This window comes from Fulmarus glacialis, unplaced genomic scaffold, assembly GCF_000690835.1.
Source record: "Fulmarus glacialis isolate BGI_N327 unplaced genomic scaffold, ASM69083v1 scaffold35915, whole genome shotgun sequence".
Classification (NCBI taxonomy): domain Eukaryota; kingdom Metazoa; phylum Chordata; class Aves; order Procellariiformes; family Procellariidae; genus Fulmarus; species Fulmarus glacialis.
In genome coordinates this window covers 12,500-19,696 of record NW_009215699.1, presented here as the reverse complement: position 1 = coordinate 19,696, position 7,197 = coordinate 12,500, and positions in this window count along the sequence as shown.

Below are 7,197 nucleotides of genomic sequence, written 5' to 3'. Positions count from 1 at the left end.
AGATGGAAATTGAAATAGGTTAGAAATGCTCTGGGAGCAAGCTCAGTTAAAGGAAAAAGGCTGAAGAGGGCATGTGTTGCATTTACTACAAGAGAGAGTAGAAGCTTTCTTTGGAAAACTAGTATTTTAAGTAACAGGAGACCTAAAAATTATTGCTTTTATGGAAAAAAAAGATACCTTACTTTAGGGGAGGGGAAAAAAAAAAGAGAGACTAGAAAGCCAGGGGAGGGGGCAGAGGAGAATGAGGAAAGAGGGGGGTTAGAGAGGGAGCCGGTGGCACTGCCGTAAGGGCAGCGTGTTTTGGTCTGGGGAAGGAGGCTGACTCACACGCAGTCAGTGGAGATGAAGGCTGCCAGGAGTCCTGGGTGCGCAGTTAAGTTCAGGCTACAAAATCATTAGGGTTTATGGTCACTTGAGTTATTACAAACCCAAATAGAAACATTTATTTTCTTAAAATGGATTTTATCTCAGTTGGAGAGTTCTGGTTTAAATGCGAAATGCCCATGCAGGCGGTAGCGTGAGTTGATGTAGTCGCCCTGTGACCGAGCCGGTGCCGTTTCCTCCGTGAGCCGTCCCTTCGCCGTTTCCTCCGTGAGCCGTCCCTTCGCCTCCTGCAACGAGTGGGTCCGCCTGGGCTCGCCAGGGCTGCTGTGGAAGGATTTGCAGGGTTGGACCTGGGTTTCCTTACGTCCTTATGTGTTTCCTGCTGCCCATGTATTTTATTTTTTTCTTTGGTCACATCACTCACCACTTTTGTGAAAGGTGAAAACTCTTCGTATCTCGGACAAAAACTACGAGAAAAGTTCTTGGTAACCTTGTGTTGCTCCAGCTGGTAAAATCTGCAGTCCCTACATCAATGCAGTAAGGGAAAATACTTTTCAATGGCTTGCCTTTTGTCCTAACACTTTTAAAACCTTTTTAGACGTGATCTTTTCAAAGCTACACTGGGGGATTTCCGCTCCCTTGCTGTTTTAAAATGCTCGTACTGTTGTTTTAACCACAAAGTTTACGCTGGCGCACTCTCTCTCTCGCTCATTTTCTCCTCATTGAGGACCAGCTACAGTTTTCAGGTACGGCTTTACCAAAACGTGTCTTGTTAATGCCGGCAGGAGCCTAGCGTTGCTAGAATTATTTCTCATCTCTGAAGGGCTCTTCGGGCATGAGCCGTGGCACACGGGGGTGTGAGCGGCGCAGGGCTGCGTTGGGGGAAGGCTGCAGACCCCGAAACATCTCAGGAACCGAGTTCACCCCTTGAATCAGCAAAGCGGTGCCAGGGTGTTGTAAGGGTGAGTGGCGGTGCCTTCTTACCGAAATCTCTGTTGGTGCTCGGGAAGGCGGTAACACACCCAGGTATTGGCACAGAAGTGATGGGAACAAAATTATTTTCCAGCTGTGAATGAGATTATTTTAAGACAAAAATTTTTTGTATTAGTGTAATAATATTGTGTTGATTAGATGTAGAGAGATTTCTTGATAATACAAAATTAATTAATTAATGATTAAGAGATCCAGGGAAAATAGCAGATGTAGCAAATAAGCAAGTTGTCCGTAAAATCAAAGCTACTTCAGCACCAGACATACTTCGTTAGTTTTAAGAGTGTATTTTTTAAATTTTTTTTTTAAATGCTGTCTGTGTTGTAATCTATGCCTTAAAAAAAAAAGATGAAGTCCAGTCTCGTGGGGATTTATTGTAATGCTTGACTGTAACTATGCAAAGGAAACCCTACCGTCTTACTCTGCTTAGTGAAAATTTGCCTATGGAGATTAGCAAATTGATGCTTGCTTAGTGAGGTTTTACTATGCTTTGAGAATAAGGTAATACTGGAATTAGAATTGGATAATATTGTCTATATAGAAAAGAAAAATTTGTTCTGCTGCCCTCTGCAGCAACGTCCCCTGTGGGGCCTTAGGCACATATACAATAGGAAATTACTGCTGTTAGAAATATTCTCTCCTGGGTACCAGCTAGTCACTGCACCGCAGTTTTTAAGTGATTAGGACAACAGCAGAACAGCTCCCGACGCTGAATTGCTGCCAGGTGAAGTAAGAGCGAGCCCTGAGTATCAGTGGTGGGTCTGTGTTGGTGCAACAGGGGATCCTTTCCCTCCACAACCTCTGGGCTGGGGGGCACAAATGATGCAGCCAGGGTCCTTCTCCCCCTATGGGAACTCTAAGTGCGTTTCGTTGTCAGCAGTCAAAATGTTGTAACTCTTCCTGGGTTGGAAGGGACAAGGATGATCCCTCATTGATGTCAGATGTCACCATCTGCTGTTTTCACATGACTCCACATAATCTGCTATATCTTATATATGTATTTCAAATAGATATTTTTAGTCATTCTTTAGCAGACTCTGTTACCTGTTCTGCTCCATATGTTAAGAGTTGGGGCATATATTTCTTGTCCCCAAAATGCAGTGTTTTTGTGGAGGACCTTATATTAGCAGGAAATCATATAACTTTGTTATTTTAATTAAAAAATACTGGAGGCAGCTAATCTACCTAGTTTATAAGGCAGCTTGGAGAGGGTCATTTTAATGCAAGGTATGTTCCCCTCCATCATATTTCTGCCTGTCAGCTCCCAATGAAGTGAATTGATCTTAGACTTCTAAATTTGACAAAACTTTCCCCACTGTGACTACGACAGGCTTCCAGTTCTGATGTACCATAAAAGGTAGATCATTTTCAGCGGGAGGGACAGGGCATCTTCTAAGACTTGTCCCTACCAAGTGCCTTAGGGCAAAGCAATAGAGCTGAACTAGAGCTAGGTGTATAGGAAGATAGGTGTATTACTTTTTTTCTATGCCCTGCTATATGTATTTCATGGAAGCATGATAAATAGGGAAGCAATCACAGTGCTTTTTACTGAGCAATACCTCAATCCTGGAGGGTAGCTGAGCGTCGCCCTCCCCACACACAGTGAACCTGACAGAAGCCGTGCTCTCTGGGCAGCCGGACTAAGGATCCTGTCTTCTTGTCCATGCATGACGACCAAATCTGGGATAACAACTCACGTATTTGCCCTTCTCAGTCCAAAAGTCATGGTGGCGTTCTGTGCCTGTGCCTCGGGTCTGCCGACCTGGGGGTTTTGGCGCCGCAGCCTGCTGTAGTGGTGCCCTCATAGCTCATGGGGTAATCTGCTGACCTTTCGGGGGGGCTTGGCTTTGCGTGGGAGAAAACAGGAAAAACATATTCTCTCCAAAAAGAACAACCGCATGATAGGGATGGTTTTCTCCGTGTGCAGTAAGTATGTTTTCATGGCTAAAAAAAGTTAACCTGTCCACAGTAGTTCAACATGTTATCGGCGTTGCACACCTCTTCTCTCCATTCTGACTGCTGGTGGCGTAGATAGGCAGCAGCGCTGCTGGAGGGAACTGTTTTGACATGGCTTTAAAAACGTTGATGTAATTTCTATATTATAGTAAGTCATGCGCATGCTGAGTCTTCTCCTTATTATCATGTTCTGCTCGTCTCTTACTCAGTTTCTGAACAGTAAGTTATACTAAGTGTGGAACATTTTAATGGAAAACATTTGGGCTCATTTTGGTGTGCTGGTAGTTAAAACAGGATAGCCCACATTTAAGAAAGTCTTTTTTTGTTATGAAAATTCTCCCCTTTGGATTATTTCCAGTGAGGTTAAAGCATCTGCATACAACACAGTTCTATAAAGAGTTGTTCCAGAAGCGTTTTGCGTGTGCTGCTGTGGGTGCAGGCAGGGCTGGGATGCTGAAATGGTAGGAAGGTGCAGCTGGGAGCTCTTTGTACTGCACTGCCCTTGAGCTCCCTCTCTTTGGTAGCTCCTTATAGGGCTTGGGCTTAGGTTCTAGTGATTCAAACTGCTTTTCAATGTGACGTCAGAATTCATTCTGTTTATTTCAGTATATGGAAATCTGTTTTTTTGACATGTAGATTTTCAGTGTTCGTAGATTGTTTGGGGTTTTTTTTGTGCTGTTGTAGTGGAGTTGCAATGAAAATCCCTTTGCCGCGTGTGTTGTGCATCTGCCACACGAGGATCATTATGCAGCCTGTCCGCCGCTCTCTAATATTTTAAAACAGCATTACAGTTCACGCACGTGCTGAAAAATCGCAGTGTACGCAAAGAAAAGATGCCTTCCCGTTGCTCTTAGCTATGGACAGGCAGAAGTGAAAGCGTATCTTGTCTCCTGCGTGGGCCAGGCATTAGTGTAAGCAGGAAATTGATTCAGTTAACCATTGGCGTGCTCCTGCCGTCACAAAAAAGCACTTTTTCCCCTGACGGTTTCCCTTTGGTTTCAGTTCAGAGAGCACGGGCACGGGCACTGGAATCAGAAGTGGAAGAAGAGCTTCTGCAATCCACCCTGAGTCACCGGTGAGCGCTGGGACGGGAATTACGTGCCGCCTGCGATGGTTTGGATCGCATCCTGCCGAGCACTGGCTGGCGGTAGGTCTGGCACAGGGCTGCCGTTTCTCGGCTCCTCTGAGCCCGTCTGCGCAGCTGATTCACACGGGCACCTCTCCAGCTCGGGTGAAGCATTGCCATCCACTGGCTCTCTCCTGGGGCAGCCCGTTGCCTCCAGCAAAGCAGCTGCAAACCCCGCAGCAGCAGCAAACCTCCTGCAAGGCTGGCAGCGGTGGCAAACGTCCCCGGTGGTCTGGGCACCCAGAGGTTTCCGTTCTGCCCCCTGAGCAGAAGGCAGGCTCACCTTTCGCCTGAAGTGCTCTTTCCTGTGCCCTGAGGTGCCCTCAGCTGTGCGGCACGCTCCTGGGCGAGGCTGAGGTGGAGGAGGCGCTTTCATGGAGATGCCGAGAGTCTCCGGTTTTAGGAATGGGATCTGGGTTGGGTGCGTCGTGAAGGTGTTTAAGGAGATAAAGATTTCAGCAAGGGAGTTGGAAAGCGTTGTACCACAGCAGAGCGCTCCTTGCAGAAAGAGATGGGAATGAATGTGGTTGATTTAATGAGCAGCGAGAGCTCTGAAGGAGTTTCTGGATGGGATTTTGGGCTGGTGACTGGGTTCTTCTTAATGCATGCCATAATTTTGTTGCCTAAAACATCTGTAACATTGTTCACCCCAGCTGGAAGTGCTTCTGGAGTTAAGGTAGACCCTTAAAGGCAAAATGGGTAAAACATGGATTTTTTTTTTAATGTGTTCTTACACAGTGCGGCATTAACTTGCTAAACCATACCATCAGATGATGTAAGTCCTGCAGTGTAATAGGACTCAGGAAATTGGATGCCACGTAAATGGGAGAGAGCACTAATAAGGGAGAGGAAGGAAACGTGTTTCAGGGTTCTCACCGACCAACGGCAGAATGAGTTTGTAGGAAATTTGTCCGGTAGGTAGTCTGTGCTATGGAAGCTAATAGTGACAGCTCTGCATCTGCCTTTGAAGCGGCAGGCACGCTCTGCTGCTGGCGTCTGCTACGGAGGCAGCCCAGGCACGAGGCTGGTAATCCCTCGGGCAGCATTTTGGCATCTCTGGCTGACATGAGGAAAATAGAATTGCTCCTTATTAAGTATCAGAGAACTGGAGAGGAGAAAAGGTCAGCTGTTGAAAAATGAAAGGAGTGACATGGGCAATCATCTCTGGATTGAAGTAGAGGGCTGTTCATTTGGAGGGACCAGACAGGGTAATTTGCAAACTCCAATTGGAATAATAAGTCTTTATGCCTGGAATATGATTAGGGCTCGTATTCCTGTGGGTTACTGACGTTAGATGATCGGTTGTGCTGGAGTAAGTCTGACATTCAGCCTGGTGGAGGGCAGGGAGGTTCTCACAAGCTGGGCAGGTAAATACGGTGTACAACCATGAACAAGGGTGCTGAGTTACAGGAGCACGTAAATGTTTGCTGTGAAATACATTTTCATTGGTTAAGTGCTTTGGCTTTTTTTTGAATCAGGTGCTTTATCTGTCCGCAGGATTTCCTCGCCCAGTATGGGATATTGAAGTAGAAAGGAAAATGGATGTTGCTTTCTGAAGCCTAAGGTGGTCTGTGGCAGTGCTTGAGCTGTGCGCAGCACAGTGCTAGTCGCTGCTTCCTGGGCCGGGAATCCATTGCAGCAGGGAGGTAGGACAGTATATCAGTACGTGGCATACAGTTTCATGCCAGCTGTAAGGTCATTAATGGTGATGTGTTGGCCCTGCTTCCCTACGAAAGCAGCAGATACCCTCAGTGACCTTACAAGAGCTGAGTCTGAGCTCTCGGGGAGGTGCTGATGCCGGTAAGAGTGACTCGAGTGACTGACAGGGCAGTGATGCACACAGAGGAGAAACAGCGTCCCACAGCACAGGTATAAAATTGAGCGCTTCCCTCGTGAAACGATCTGAGAGCTCAGGTGTGTTGTGCTTTTGTACACATCCTGTCAGGAAAAAATGTCTTCTGAATGCAAAGCCACAAGAAATGAAAACCAGAGTGGCTCTAGGTCTTGAGCTACTTGCAAAAAAAATACTGCAAGATTGAGGGACCGGTGGCAAATCTCAAGGTTTGTGACTTCGGACTGGAAACAAATGTTGCTGTTTTTTCCTATTAGAAAATCAGCATTGCATTCCTGTGCTGTATGAGCTTTGGTAGGTTGAGAGAAAAACTTACGTCACGCTTCTGATTGCAATCTTGCTTTTCTTTCTTTTTTTTCCACTCTTCTTTCAGGCAGGATTAATATTGCCAAGAACTTGCATATAATTAAGTAAAACTTTGAAAAAATAGGATTAGAATTTACTGCCATAAGTGACTGATCAACGGGAAAAAGAAAGATGTCAAGTTAAGAGGCTTTGACTCCTGTAACTGAAGGTAAAATCCCCTTGCTGCCTTTTTTTTGGTGTGCTGCTTGCTGTGAACCACAGAGCTGTCTCCTGCTTGAACCAGTGCAAAGAACTCGTGAAGTCATGTGGGTGGGCTCTACATTAAGTGTAGACTTTCCTGGCAGACATCAGGGCCAAGACTTGGCCTCTGCTTTCCCCAGCCATGTCCGTGACTCTTGTAATTTTTTTGAGACTAAGAGCTGCTGCAAGAAAATTTAAAAAAGCATACAAATCTCTATTCTGCAGAATAATTTTCAGATTGTGAAACTCTTTTCCAAAGAAGTGTGCTTTGATGCGTGTCACGTAACCATCGTTTTGTGGTTATCTGAGCATTTTGTTGTTCTCCCATGTAGTTGGCGCCGCGTTTCCCTCCGAAATCTGTCGCACCCTGTTGCAGATGACAACCCTCCCGCGAGCGGCAGCC